We start from the raw sequence: 16,978 nt of genomic DNA on the forward strand, positions 1-16,978 counted from the left end.
TGTTTTTCTTAAAAATATACACTGTCTGTTATGGGATTAAGTCATAATAGACAATATATTCTAGCACGTTCTGATCTGTGTGTTTAAATGTAATTCAGAATATTTAAAGTTCAATCCTGGACACCAATAGTTAAATTTTCGAGTGAAACTTTGCAAATAAAACTACAGCTAGGACATACTTTGGTTACTCCATCCAGAGGTGGCTACAGACAACAGGTGTGAAATAAAAATGGACAGAGCCCCTTCACAAAGTACGACTATGTTAATTGTTGATTGGTTGAGATTTTACCAATGACAATACAGCTCCACCCCCACCATTATCCTTTTTTAGCGGATGTACATTACTAGCCCAGCCACCAAGTTTGGGCACTTTTGCATAAAGATTATCCTTTTCAGTGAAGAAATATTTCAAGATTTACTGAGTTAGTAATAATTTACGTGATATTATCCAGAAGGAATGATAGATAATTACCACATAATTGCTTAATATACATTGAAAAATGTTTTAGAAATGAGTAGATTCAATTAATAACACTCTTGCAACCAAACTTATTTATAGCTCGAGTCGGTTTGATTTATTACTCTACATAAAAATAAATGTTGTGTCAATAAATGATACTCCTCAAAACAGGATTATTTAAAGTTTTGCACCCAACACACAATCTAAATTTTAAATTTGTTTATGTAGGTTGACTAAAAAATTTCAAATGATAAGGTAGGCCATGTTATACCTTACATCAAACTTAACATCTTTTACATTGAGCATTTTGTTATATGTGTAACCATTTGTGAAAATGGCAGCCAAAAAGCAGTGTTGTCCTGTTTTACTTCCAAAATTAAAGTAGAGTTAAACTGAATAGCATTGAAATTGACATATTAGCATCAAGGAATCGCAAAAATTCAACATCCACATGATTCATTGTATATTAACTGAAGAAATTGTATATAATTGTATAAATAATCGCAGTTATTACTTTATGGTGATAATATAGTGATAATATTGATATATAACTGTTTGAATGAGTGTTTAATTATCTTGTTGAATACATATTTCTGATGAGAACTACGATTTGGCTATGAAGTCATGTCACCCTCGCTCATTTTTTTAATGAGAAATTGTCCAAATTATAAAGCAGCATATTAAATTACCCATCCTAAAAGGGTAAACGTATTATATATATAAAATTAATTGAGTTTTAAAAATTCAAAATGTCATTTATGAAATTATGATTCTGAGCTAAAGCTTTGAATTTTAAAAGGTGTTCTGGATGTTATTTTAAATACTACAAAAAGAGAAACATAATATTTGTAGAATATTCTATAGTATAATTAATTACTTACTATTACACAATAAAATAATTGTTTAACTAACAATTTATTATTATAGTAATAGCAGAAGGTATTGCCTAAAAACTTCGTGTTGCATTGAACATTTCTGATCTATAACTGATTTAGTCTCGAGATGTTCAGCAGACAGACAGACAATTGTACAGAAACTAAATTGTCATAGCAATTATGGTCACCCAAATTCCATGGTTGAACATGCGCCATCGTAGAACCCTTACTTAACAGAAATGAAGTTCATTTAAAAATTCAATCCATTGGTTAAATATTTATTGTAATATCCATATGATACATTACCATTTTTTTCTTTAATTAAGTTTGATTTCATAGCAATGTCAAATAATAAAAGTGCCAGTGGCCTAGGGAGGGTTTTACAACTGAAGAGTGCTCTGAAATCAAATCTTGTCAATGGCTTTCAACAGTGACTTTACTCAGTTATTTTTTAGTTTTACTCTACAAATATAATATGTTCAAAACACATAATATTGATTGATTTTTGCTAAAAAATTTATTATTCTGCTGCAACAAATTTGTACACTGAATTTGGAACGACTGGGTCCTAATTAATTAAACGAGGTCGTGAAACGTTGATTGGAAGGTAGGCCCTACGATATTAACACCAAAACACCGTGCCGGTTCGTCGAGGGAGCAGGCAGCCAGCTTTTATTATAAAACTCCGACCACTAAAATTCTAAGACGTCCTCGCCCTACGGAAGCCTGAAGAGAAGAGCAAGAAAACCTAACTCCAGATATCTATAAACCTGAAAACTAGAACCAATCAAAACAGGGCAGAATTCCAGAGAAACATCTAGAAATAGAGGTAAACCATTTGGAAAAAACAGACGACTCGACCAGCTGTAGGAAACAGCTGCCGGCCCGTCCAACGGCCAACAAAACAAAGTGGAAAACGCCACACTGCTATTTTATCGTTTCCATCATGGTTACAGTAAGACCAAAGCAGAAATATTCATAATGCTCAGTCCAATCGATTGACTTACATCATCATTAAACCCAGATAGAAATGCAGAATTTAAAGTCTGTAGGTCATTTCATTTTCTAGATGTCGTGCGGACTGTAGATAGAAAGAAATTGAATTTTTACAGCCCTTCGCTAATGTTCAGCCAATGACACAATAAAATAACAAATAACAGCAGTTTTTTATAATTAGTAACATTTTGTTCAGATAATACAGTATAATACATTTAAAATAATATAATTTATTGCTATAGTTGAAGGTCACATTAATGATATTCTGGCTGTGAAAAGAGCCATTATAAGGGAACTGTAAATTTACAGTGATATATTCCGGTTTTTGGACTTTTTCTCTTTAGGGACTGTTCAATTAAAGTGGCTGTATAAAGTATAAATTTCCTTAAAAAAATCTTTATAATGTTTATAACATCGGCGTTTAATACTTATCTTGTAGTCAAACCGCGTGCAAATAATTAATACGTGTCCCTCGTGATAGTTAAACTGTAAAAGCCGTCAATTACTTCGGATAGCTGCCATCAAGGGACCAACAATGATGGGTCACATGGATGGCTTTGTCGTTTTAGAAAAGTAGTAAAGAGAATCATCAATCGTTTTATAGCCGATGCAGCTGAAAGCGCTTTAGAAACTATTTGGTATTATTCACTGGCAGCAATTACAATGTAATTTGTGGTGGATGACGAGTAAAAAAATGATGTAATTCTATAAATAGCTCACATAAAAAAATTTTGTATTAAAACAAACAATACCAATTCATACATTTATACCCATTTAAATTCAGTAGTGTATTAAACTGAGCTATCCCCACTTCTCAACATTGGATTCAATAAATGTTTTCTTCCTTTGGCATACATTGTATGTTAAGTTCACGTTTTTGGGCCATTTAATACCGTTGATTAATATTACTGTTTGCTGCCACACATTAAAATTTAAATACTTATCAAATATAAAGTTAACAAATAATAAAATTTTTCAAAGTTTGTAAATACTAACTTTAAAAAAATCCTTGGCACATAATATTCTCTCGTAGTTGAAGGGTGGCTTTTCTGCCATGCAATGAGCTCGATCTTCGTTTGCAGAATGTGACTGCTTGCACCTGTCAAGGAAGAGGACCGCCTATTAATAACTCGAAGGCGGACTAAGAACTCGGGTATTCCATGGGAAAGGCCCTCAATCTGAGCCCAGTCTCTAGTCGGCTTTGTCTTGGCCTTCCCCTGTACTTTGGTCGGGGTTCTAATGCACAGATAGTGGAACAATTTTGAATGTGACCTTTGGACCTAAGCTACTGATGAAGTGAAATAAACTCCATATGGGGATATTGTCATTAAAGAACTCTACCAAACTGAAAATAAGAAATGAAAAAAGTCGGAATATGGTGCAGGCCTGTAAGTATAGGTCTTATTTTCAAGTACAGGCAAAATAAAGCCCTAATACCATTGACAAGGAACTTTAAAACCTTAGTTGTATAGTTGATTGCTTGGCAGTTTATAGTTTCAAGTTAAAATGAATATATATATATATATATATATATATATATATATATATATATATATATATATATACATATGTGTGTGTGTGTGTGACTGTGTGTGTGTGTTAACTTTTTATATTCTAACCTTGTTATATTAACTTTTTAAGAACTGAAACAATTATTTTAGGTGGAATACATATGCTTACATGTTACACTGCAAGATATTTTCTGTTTGGAAGTTGAGGATTTCTCCAGAGTTGAGCTTAAGGTAAGTAAATCAAATATTTAAGGGAAAAAGAAGTTTTTATTGAGTGAACATATGTAAGCTTGAAGTTACTGGAATGATGGTGAAGTTGGACCAAGCATTCCAAGTGCTTTCTTTTTATTAAGTGAACTGGGCTCCATCTTTTATCTGTCTGCAGCAGACTTTTAATTTATCACATTTGAAATCAGTAATACCCTCCTTATTCTAACTTAATTTATAAAATTTCTATAATAACTTAAATTGGATATTGGATAAATAAAAACTGTGTTACGTTGTTTTTTACGAGTTCGTATGTTCTTTTCATAATTTGTAAAATGATTTATTAGTTAAAATACTTATTTTAAGGGAAAAACATGATGGATTTGTTAAAAAATTTAAATTATACCGGTGGAGAGTCCATGTATGGTATTTATATACGAAATATATATTCTTTACTGTTGGCCTAATGTTAAATTTTAATTTATTAATTGATTCCGTTACAAAGTAGATTCTCTATTTTATATCCAATTTAACACAACTATTTGTAACCGAAAGTAATTACTCATGCAATACTAGTTGAGCATTGAATTAAGGTTTTATTAATTTACTCGGTATTAAACTGAAAAGAAATTTTAATAATATTAATTGCAATGTGGTAGTTCATTTTTACAGCGTTTTCAACCCTTATTCATTGATATCCTTCAAATTAAAACCCCTGATATTTTAATATTTCCTATACAGTCTTAGAAAAAGTTTACTGTTTCGGCATAAACTTGCCCTAGAAGTGAATTAACATAACAAGGAAACGTTATCGGCATTTTACGGAAATCGTTACTGAGATAGGATACATTATTTTCCACGTAAAGATTATTAACGAACACAAGTTTAAACAGTATGAAGGCATTAGTGGTTGGAACCACCCAAAAACTGCCATCAGATAGTCCAAACAAGTAGTATCCACTAAAATCATCCATATAGAAACTAATGCTCGTCAGTTATTTGTTACTGCTAGTCGAAAATATTTCGGGATTCAAGGAAAAAAAGCTGTTTATAATGTCAGATTTATAAAAATGTCCAAAACTAGTGCCGTTTTACATTTTATTACATAGTTGAAATGTGTCAATCTTGACCTGAACATAAATGTTATATACCTTTGTCCAGGAAGTTACAAGACATCCCGGTTATTACTAAGATGTACATTTTCATGTCGATTGAAATGTTTCAGATGTTTTAAAGACCAATAAAGATTAAAAGAACACAAATAAATAAAGATAAAGGGCATACTATCATCTATTCGTTGACAGGTGTGAAAGAATGGCTAAGATGGAAAAGATACACACTGTTTGGATATCTGCTTGGTTTAACACTTGTAAAAGAAAGAATATGAAGAGAATGTTCTCAGACTCTTCGCTAACAGGTTGTAAAGAAGGAATAAGATGGAAATAATCCAAAATATGTCATGTTCTGCTGGGTTAAAATCTTTAAAGCCAATGAAGATGAAAGGAGTGATCTCCAACATTTAGTTGACGTGTGTGAAAGAACAACTAAGATTGAAAAACTCTAACCGTTTGCTATTCTGCTTGATTTAACAGTTTTACTGGATACCCCGCATATAACTGAACATAAATAATAACACCTGATCTTAAATATATTTTGATTACATTTCCAGACCCCTTTAAGTTGTCCCCTGATTTCTTACATTCTCTTTGTGTTTTATTGCTTTGTTTAAATGTTATATGTGTGAATCGTGAATACTTTAAAATATTTTTAAATACATTAATTTAATTGATGATAATTCATCTATTAATAAACCAAAACTTATGAATTTAAATAAAGTTTATTTATAAATGTAACTCTACACATACTGCAATCTCGAAATATCGCAAATTTAACCTATTCATTGCATGATTTATACATGTTGTAAAATTGTATATGTTATATATTCAAATACAACTGCCTTAGTCTCATGTTTAAAAATCATCTGTTTGGTAACGAGTGAGGAAGTGTTAAGTGAGCAAACTGCAAGAACCGACAACTCTCGGCTGAGATAAGCTCGTAACGGTTTCCGACATTTAATATGTTTACTTTAGTTTCAAAATTCAATCACAATAAATAATCTCTTATGAGTTTACTTTCTTTACCGTCATCTTACCAGAAATAATGTTCTATTGGTATTTTTTATCATGCTATACCAGCGTTGGTAAGATTTCAAGAGTATCCATAAGATATCTCTATGAAACAATCGACAGAATTTACATTCGAACTATCATTCAGTTGTTTACTAAACCATTCGATTGTTTCACTCAGATAAATAGTTACTCAGTGAAAATGTTATATTTCTGAATCAAAATATTAACCAGTGTTAAAAAGTATTGCGAATCGATTGTTCGGAGCAATTGAAGCAGTCATTTGTTTTATATCGATTGTAGATATCACTACTACACTATAAGCGTGTAAAGTTGCGTGACTATTAGACATGGAAAACTAAAGGAAACCGTAACTTTTCAACAACTTGAAACATATACAGCGTTGGGAAGATTTCAAGAGACCGCTACGCTACTACAGAGTATCCATAAAATATCGTTATGAATCGACTGAATTTACATTCGAACTATCATTCAGTTGTTTACTAAACCATTCGATTGTTTTACTCAGATAAATAATCTTTTTACCGATCCGCTAAGGAGTAATTTATGCGTGAGTAGTATAAAATGAGTGGTAGATACATTCATAGGAATTAAAGACTTACTAACTATAGTTGTGTAAGGGTGCGTGACTCGGAGACATGGAAAACTAAAGGGAACCGTAACTTTTCAACAACTTGAAACATATATTAATTACAGCCAGGCTTGAGTATGTCATTACGTATGACAGAAGCGGTATTAACAGTGGGTATAATTAAATCACATTGTTTTACTCTTTACTTTCTCAGCCTCCGTCTAAAAAATTTAACCGTAGATCAAACAGAATATTTCTGAAATCTATCAAATTGCAAATCAAAAGAATCAAAGAGCGCTATATAGATTTTTTCCATAAAAATAATCTTTAAAGCAACAGATGACAAATTAAAAAAAAAAAAATAGGGCTGCCTCTAAGTTGTTTCACTTTGGTATTTTAATGACTATTATATGGCCAGGAAATTACTTAGAAAGTTTCACATATACATAATTATATACAAAGGCCTGTCATAAAATTTTGGGGATGCGGTTTTCTTATAATTACAATTTATTTCTTAAATTATAGGAAATATATCGTGTTTGACTTGGAGATGACATCGCTAATAGAGGCAATGTGCTATCCGTCCTGAAGCAATGAGGCAGAGTTGAATGATGAGATTGGAATTTCTCAATCCACTTTAAGTAACCTGAGGGCTGCTGTGGAAAGCTTCCTAGGGTAGCTGCAGCAAATTCTGATCTTCTAGGAGTTCTTCGAAACATGAATAGAGAAGTTAGACGGAGTAGGTGGTAAACATGTATTATTGTACATTCACTACCATTTTTCACGTATTTTAAAGTACACATTTGACAACAAAAGGGTTCCAAGTGATGTCCCTGTTGGATGCAATATGGTATCCGTCCTGAAGCAGAAAGATTAGAATAAAGGCGAAAAATAAAACTTTTGGAAAATTGATCAATATATGTCTGGTTTTCTCTAAAAGGCCTTTGAAACATGACACAAGCTTCAACATGGAATAACTTACTTATTTGGATTTTCGCTTTTATTTTAGCGTTTCGAGTAATGCCTCATTCTGGGGCAATTTTTGTTTCTTTCTAGAGCAGTGAAAGACAATTGGATACATAATAGCAATTAAAATGGCAGCCATCAATATTGCTGGATCTAGGAATGTTCTTAAGGCTCTCAAATACTTGATACCAAAAACGTAAAGTCAAAGCCATAGGAATCTTTAACAGTTGTGTTCAAACTGTACTAGCTTCATTTGGTCCGATTATTCCCAATAATAATCTTTATCTAATTGTGTAATAATATGATTGTCTTATACGTACATCTACCCAGATATATATATATATATATATATATATATATATATATATATATATATATATATATATATATATATATATATATAAAACTAGGATATTTTTAAAAGTTGGGAAAACCGTCAATATTTTGAGAATAGGTTGTAATTATTCATTAATACAAATTTAAATATTTTAAAACGCTTGTAAATAATCCAATGCGGAATATCCAACACGCCTGCTTGTAGAAATAGGTCGATACAGGTGAGCGGGGAACGCTGTAACGCTGTTCTCTTTCTCTCCCGCCTTCATTAGGGCCCGGACTGTTAACAAGTCTGGGGAAAAACTGAGTTACTGCTACTTTTATTGTTCTTGAAAAATCGTGACAAAACTGGAGGGGATGACCTCTCCCACACTTGTTACGATTATACGCAATATCCAGGGTGTAAATCAAGTCCTGATACTTATGCATATATTCCAAACGGATTGAGATATCGATGTACAATATCTAAAATACTTGTTAAAATACTTTTTTGCATTTTTTGCAAGATAAAAAAATTTGCCCCTCCTTTCAAAAAGGGATAACTTTAAATTTCAACCCCTATCTTGTGACATGTTATTTCAAAGGTCTATTCAATAGAAACACGATGACACGAAGACAACTTCTCTACGAAGTTCCTGGCAAAATTTATGGGAAATAACAACTTACATTGTGTTACCACAAAGGAAAAGAAATCTCGTATCAAAACTATACACACCACAAAAATTAGATACTAAGTAAATAGATAAGCTGGATACCTCAAAGTCATACTGAAAGATATCACGCTTGCACTGTGTTTATATACGCAAGACATTGGCATTGTCTCTGCAAATTATTACTTTTTTGAGTTATTTCCCCATAACTTTTGCTAGAAACGTCGTAGAGATGTTTTCTTAGTTTTTAATTGTGTTTATTTTTAATTTTCCGTTTTGAATATTTATCCAGGCGTATCAGGACTTAAGTTACACCCTGTACAGTTTCCGGGCGTTATTATTACAATGATCTTATCTGTGACAATGGAAAGAAAATATTGATGAATCTTTGATTCTTAAAACATTAAAACAGTTTAGCATTTACACACTTTCATTTAAGTATTAGTATGTTTTGTGTTTTGAATGACTAAATGCATGTTCTTGTTAGAAAAGGTTATTATATAACTTTAATATAACTATAAACTTTTAATCTTACATAATGTTTAACATAAGCTATCCTATATATTTCAGCAATACACAATAACTTGACTATACTAAAATTCTGTCTCATTGAGTTTAAAAACTGTAAGTGTTAGTTATTGGAGTGTAAAGATTAAACTTTGACTAATATTCAGTTGTACGTACGCTTGGCCAGCTGGTAAAATATTAGCCAACAACAACGTTGCGTCCATAAGTGCAACATGTGTCGTCATTTAATAAAGAAATACTCGTAAAAAGTTAGCTAATGTAGGTGACTTTTAATACTTTGAAAATATATTGTGAAAAGTATGCAAAACTGTCTACAAAATAATGGAAAAATAAATACATAGACGCATTAAATAACTTGTCAGATACATAATTAAGAAAGAACGTAAATTCTTAAGTACTGTCACAATAAAATCCAGTGTTAATTTATAGAAAAACCTTCTAGCCTACTTATAAATTAAACATAAGTATAGAGTGGAGCTAAAGGTAATTAAATTAAAAATTCAAAAGAGGAGCAAGTTTTGATTGAGTGAGCATCTGCAAGTTTGAAGTTACTGGAGAGATGGTGAAGTTTAGTAAAGAATTTCAAGTATTTTTATAAATCAACTGGGATTCTTCTTTTATCTCTCTATTAGAATTTTCATTTAGCACATTTTAAATCAGTATCACCATTAATATTCTATATATGTATTCAGTAATCATTTTTTATTTAGAATTGTTTTGCAGTAAGTAAGTTGGTTATAAAATTAATTGTTTAATTTTATTGCTTACGGTTTCAAAGAAACATTGAATTAAATTAATACTTACAATGACTGCTGTATTAACTAATAAATATTAATAATCTTTCATTTTTGAAATTACACATTTTCTGAGACACTGTATAATTTTATTTTCATAACGTTTACAGGCTTTAAATTTGTTCCAACGCTGAGATTTTATAACAAAACGATAAATTATTTGTAAGTAAATCCTTAAATATTTTAGTACTTAATTCATTTATACGTTTTTAACATTAGTTAATACTGGTAACTAAACTATTCCATAATTTAAATACTACTGACCACTTTGTATTTCAATATAAAATGACGATTTTTATTTATAGCTTCGTTTGATCACTTATTCCTGATAATAACGCGTGATCAATATGCATATCGGGGTGTTGTTCCTGTTGGCATAGAGACGGCAGAATTCCAAGTTTTGTGGTCTACCCTTTTACATTTATTTACCCACCACGTGATAAGATGAAAATTGCACATGGAAGATAACATAAATATTCTCAACTCATCATAAAAATAATGGAATCATGTTAAAGTACAGTACCTTTAACAAAAACTATGAAAAACCTATAACTTACCGCTAGGTTGCAACCTATAAACTCCCAGTTACTTAGCTCATATAATAAAACTCCATTTATCATTGAACACTCCTGAATCTTTGACAATTCTTGATAATTCTATACAAAATTTCCCAAGGAACCCTCAGATTTGCAGCCCCTGTGCAGGGCAGGAGTATATCAGACTCTTCCCGTCACCCGTAACATTACATAGCTAATAAAACATAAAGAGGGGGTTTTATAAAACAAACTTAGTGCAGATAGTAAAGATCCTTTATCATAAAATAAAGGATATAGAATTTTTAAATTTTTAAAACACTTCACATTTTCAATAAATGTTTCCATTTTCGTCCATTGCGAAGTATGTAAGAACTTGTGGATTGTATTGATATACGTATTTTATGATCCACACATAACACTGATTGGCGGTCATTATCACAGTTCCAGGGTTTAGGCGACCAGTGTCTAACCTAACCTAAGTCTGTTGTTACCTAAGTTCACCGCAATAAAATATTACCATCGCAACTAAAATATTATACATTTTAAAAATAAATGTTATGAAATAACGACGTTGTAAGATCTTGAAAACTAAATACTCGCAGAAGCCATGGTAAAATAACACGGGTAATTATATAGAACTGACGATAATTTTTCGCCATTATACACCGCAAGTTATTTAAAGAAATTATATGTGTCATTTTAGAAAGATTTTACGACCCAGTATTATAAATTGTGCCAAAAAATCATGTCAATTTGTCAAATCTTACGAGTGAGGCAATTCAGAAAATTAAAAAAAAATCAGAATGTTGAAAAGAGAGAAAAAAGGCAAAGGTTAGAACCTTGTCAAACCAAGGTAGCGATTATACATCGCAAGTTATTTAAAGAAATTATGTGTCATTTTAGAAAGATTTTACGACCCAGTATTGTAAATTGTGCCAAAAAACCAATTTGTCAAATCTTACGAGTGAGGCAATTCAGAAAATTAAAAAAAAAATCAGAATGTTGAAAAGAGAGAAAAAAAGGCAAAGGTTCGCATCAAAGGCAGATACAACTTAGTCATTACTTGACTTAATACATGAAATTGCATATGTTAAACTGAGGAGAACATCAAACTCTGCACTCTTTCTCTCTTTGTCATTCTGTCACAACTGTCAAATCTAGAAAAACGCTCCTTTCTTCTTCCGTTTCTTCATATTTTTTTGTTGCAATTACATCTTCAATACGGTTTAAATATTCAACCAATCTAAAAATTTTCGTGTACGTGTCTTATAATTAGAATAATAAAGAAATATGTTTGTGTAGGTAGAATTAATGATAACGCCATACATTCATTCCATGTGTCATATTTTATATAGATTAAGGATTTTTAAAGTCTAATATTTGACAATTTCTCCCATTAATATCGACAAAGATTAACATTTTTCTAATTTTGAAAATGTATGAATTTCATTTTGTCGAATAACATAATTAATAATACAAGATTGGATGGTTTGAACATACTACTGTCTTAACAGTAAAGTGTAATATACAGTATTTAGTATAATTAAACGGAAAATCGTCTCAGCAATTTATATATTATTTCAAAACGATATTGTTAGCTGTGAGTAGAGTGATGACATGTTTATAATGATTGATATCTCATTCAATGTTACGAACATTTGACAGTATGCTATATAACATAATACACTGTAAATGATTATATGTTTAAGTTTATCCTTGTGTTTAATGATGACATAATTAATATAACTTACTGTGAAGGAGGGCAAAAAGTTATACTTGAATTTGACCGACCTATTTTATTCACAATAAAGTCTGAGTAATACAAGACTTTACTATTCTATTCTACATTAAGTCAGAACATCTCTGTTCTTTAATACAATATAATCAACTAATTGAATTTCAATAGTTTAATTTTAGATTTACTTTTGATGTATGGTGTTGCTATGTTATTCATAACAGTAACCATATATTGTTAGTAGGGAAGTGGGAAAAAGATCGTGAAATAATCCTCCAAGCAATTTTTTCTAAACTCTAAAAGGAAAAATATTGCTGCAACCTACTTACGCTGACACAGACGTTTACAAAATTTGCTTGACTGGAAAGTAAAGGGAGGAAGACCAGAGCGTGACTTTTACTGCAAGAAGAATTAGTTTCTAGCAGAAATAAGTAGTTATTTGGCCGTTTATCTTCTTACAAAATCTCATCGCAACGTATAATCCCCTACTTGTTTACCTTGTTCCACTTTTATACTTGAATAAACCACACAAAACGCCCTACTCGTGAAATGTACATATAGATGTACATTTTTATGGTACATCTATAATTTATCTACATTTATATAACATAGATGTCTTGTGCAGTGTTAATCCAATAATTAAGAGAGTTAAACTACCAGAATACAGCAGTATTCGTAGTACTGCTAGTATTCCTAGTACAGTATTCCAGTACCTGCAATAGCAGCGTGTATAAATGCCTAGGAGATAATGAATATCCGTATAGAAATACGAAAAAAAACTTGTAACATTCATAGATTTCAGTCAAAGCTTTACAGTAACAGTAAATAGTACAACAGCATTAGGTCAAAAGCAAGTATCACGTTATTTTATTTGTAATTGTAATTTAATTATCTTTCTTCTTTTTCAAACTAGGACGTTACACTGAGGAAAAATACAATCCAGGACATAATATGCGTAGTCATATAGGACAATCTCTAGTTTTTAAATTGTTTAAAAAATTTTAACCAAGTTTTACACATTTATCAAGGATTTATCTACACTCTGTCGCCAAAACTGTTCGAGAAACTCTTAACAACTAAAATTTCGTACATTTGTAGCGTGATTCTTTAAATTAAGTTATTTTACTACACAATTCGCATTTTTACGGAAATAAACAATTCAAAAATGTGACTAAATCAAGAGACTTCAAACGTTGCTCCCCGTTGGTGAACCAGTCGAACGACCAATCCTAACTGAACCACCAATCACGAATCTTCAATGCGGTCATTTGATGTCAGGTCTATAGACACCTGTGCAATAATTTGCTTTTTACCTCACATTGTGATATTTTATGTAATTGGCAGTGACGTATGTTGGATAAACAATAAGTTTCTATTGAAAAATTCAATATTTTTTACAACTTTACATTTTTAAATAGTATATTATTATTGTGTAGATTCTGTATGAAATCGGTACTAGCTAAAGCGACACAGTTAATCGATACAAAAATGTGTATTACACTATTAAGGAGGAATTTTCCCTCCATTTATCAACATTCCACCAGAGTTTCTCGGCTCTACCAGTTTTAATTACAGCGCTAATACGGTATTAATCTCCGACCTGAGGTTAAATTACAGTAATTACAACAGTATCGCTCGCTAAATCCTGGCAGTGAAAAGGGATAAAGATGTAGATAGATAAGTCTTGTTTTAAAGCCTAACTATTTTAAGTTATTTGTACTTTTTTGACAGAATATGTCTACCAAAATTTATTCAAACAAGTAAGTAACCTTGTACATTTTGCACATGAATGAAATTGTTAGGTCTGTATTAGGAAAACGTAAGGATAAAGAGAAATAATGTGTAGTCAAAGATAGAGAAAATTTAATGGTGTTTGCAACCAGTTTCATACGATTAAGACCCACAACTTTGCGCATTTTGCGATTAAAACCAAGTTTTTATAGTTCTAAAATATTTAATTTTTGGAACCATTCTGTTTAAAGCTTTTGAAATTCCGTAAAATTGCTCAAATTTGTCATCTCGGTATATACAAAAAAATTTAACTTCACGTGAATATATATTTAATACAATAGGTACAAAATCGAACCGAGTTGGGCTTATTTCTAAAGCTGAACATAAAAGAACTTGAGTGGAGAAAGTCAGGATTGGCATGCATTTTGAAGAGTCCAATCGTACATTCCAGGAGCGGAACTCTTCGAGACCTCAAGACTTGGATACCAGATAGTCCGATGATTTCATACGAAAGAGGCATTGGTTTTATCCCAAAGTCACTCACTCTAAAATTTGGAGTGTCAATGATACTCTTATCATAGGCTGTGAGCTCTAATGCCCAAGACTATGAAAACAATCATAAGCAATTAGTAGTTTTTACATTTTGTTCACTTATATCACCGCAATCACTCAATGTGACCTTGGAAGAATGTGAAATCAGCTATGTTCCAATCTTTACCAGTCAAAGCGGGTAGGGGACAATATCATCCATCCTCTGCATCAGACTTACCTATCGACGAACTCTTTTACCCCCAATATCTCGAAATTTAAAACATTCACACTGAAACCCTGATTTAAGTGTCACATCGGTTATTTCTGAGGATTCAAAAGCCTCCTAGGAAATTAAATCTGTTTAAGCCTCAATTTTACAATATAATTGTCAACTTTATTTTGCTTATAGAACATTCTGCATTTTATTTTTTTTATAGAAACGTGTTTTTAAAACTCTTATACTCAAGGCACGATTTATATTTCCCTTGATAGTAAATATATGAGTACTCAAAATGTTAAGATTCTTTACAGAGTTTAAAATTTAGAAAATACTAGCTGACCCGGCGAACTTTGTCCCGCCTTAAAGGCAATGTCACATGATCACATTTTTTACTTTTTAAATTAGGATAATTGTAAATAAAAAATATAATTATTCAATGATTCTTTATTTCCCATTTATTGTAGCACCTTGTGATAAACTACATTTTTTGTTTTTTTTATTAGGCGCGAAAACAAATAACGCGGATGGTCTTCCGACCCGTGGACATGCCACATTTAATTGGCCATGGGAAAAACATGGATGTTTGAGATTAAGACCACAAACTTTCAACGATTGGCCTTGTGACTTATTTACAGTCATGACGGAAATTGAAACCGTTTAAACTCAAATGGCATGTCGGGTGGGATCATCGCGATCCTCGGAATGAGAATTTCCTCACCTTTGAGTATTGTGGTGTAAATCAAATTGTTCATCAATTTACTTACCACCAAACTTGTTCCGTTGCACAGTTTTGGTTGGTATAAGTTTCGAAGCATGATTACTACAGAACCAATATTTAGTTGTAAATTGTGCCAGGTACATCCAAGGAGTTTAAATATTCAATTGGATAGTTGGTGGCACCATCTTCATTTGTTACACAGTCAACAGATTTGAAAGAATGCAGTGTACCAATGATCTCATTCTGAATTATGTAGTTTAAGTCATCTACATCTTTATTCTTAGCTGCCAAAATTGCTCGCTCACTCAACCATTCATTATTTTTGAGGTTAGTAATGATGTTTGGGAATACTTTGTTGATGAGTTTCGTCTTTCGATGAGACAAAGTTACAGATATTCCGAGGAAATGAAATCAACAATTACTCAGAGAAATCTTCAGTCAGCAGATGTATCGTTCAGCAATGCAACTCTCATGTTTGTTGTCAGCTGAAGTTTCCTAACATAGCGCCATAGATTCGATGATTTGAGGCAAGCGTTTATTTTGTCGGCAGCAGTCGATCTGGGAATTACTGGCAATGTTTGGCGGAAATCGCCAGACAGTAAAATAGTTGCGCCTCCAAAACATTTTGAGTCATTACGTAGATATTGCAATGTTAGGTTAACTGCTTCCAATGCACGTTTATGCGCTATTGTGCATTCGTCCCAGATGATGATCTTCGATTCTGATAAAACTTTCGCCATAGTGGAGCGCTTTGTAATGTTGCACGTTGGTTCTTCAATATATTGAAGATTTAACGGCAATTTTAATGCAGAATGTGCCGTACGACATCCTTCTAGCAATGTGGCTGCGATTCCAGAAGAATGTATCTCCTCATTCATTTCAAGATCGTAATTTATTGAACTGACACGAATTTGATGTAAAATATCTTCTGCCATATTATCCTTGTATTTGTGCCACAGGTTAGATGGGTTCGATGGAAAGCATGTCGAAATGATGATAGCAAATAATGTACGTATCTGACTTGGAGATGCAGAGATAACTGCTTTGAATTGTACAAAATTAAAATTTGATTTGTATTATCTGGATAGTAAAGTCTATGCTTAACAGTGATCGCAGAAGCAGTTGAAACAAAATTTGCTGTTTCTCTTAAGCTTACTCTATGCTTTAAAACTATAAATGTAAAGAAATTTAAAATGGTAAATGATATAAACATATATTTCTTTTGTTGCATTATATATGTTTACAAAGAACAGCTGATTCGATTTGAACAGGTCCTTTCACTTAATAACATATGTTTGCTGTAATGCATTTCTTACGGGTATTTCCGTAACTTTTAGACACCAGTGGGGCGGAATCCTGAATCGGGAACGGGATAAAAAGTATCCTATGTGTTTCTACCAGTTCTTAGCTACCTCCCTACAAATTTTCAGCCAAATCGGATCAGCCGTTCTTGACTTATAAATAGT

This window comes from Homalodisca vitripennis, chromosome 2 (genome assembly GCF_021130785.1).
Source record: "Homalodisca vitripennis isolate AUS2020 chromosome 2, UT_GWSS_2.1, whole genome shotgun sequence".
NCBI classification, from domain to species: Eukaryota; Metazoa; Arthropoda; class Insecta; order Hemiptera; family Cicadellidae; genus Homalodisca; species Homalodisca vitripennis.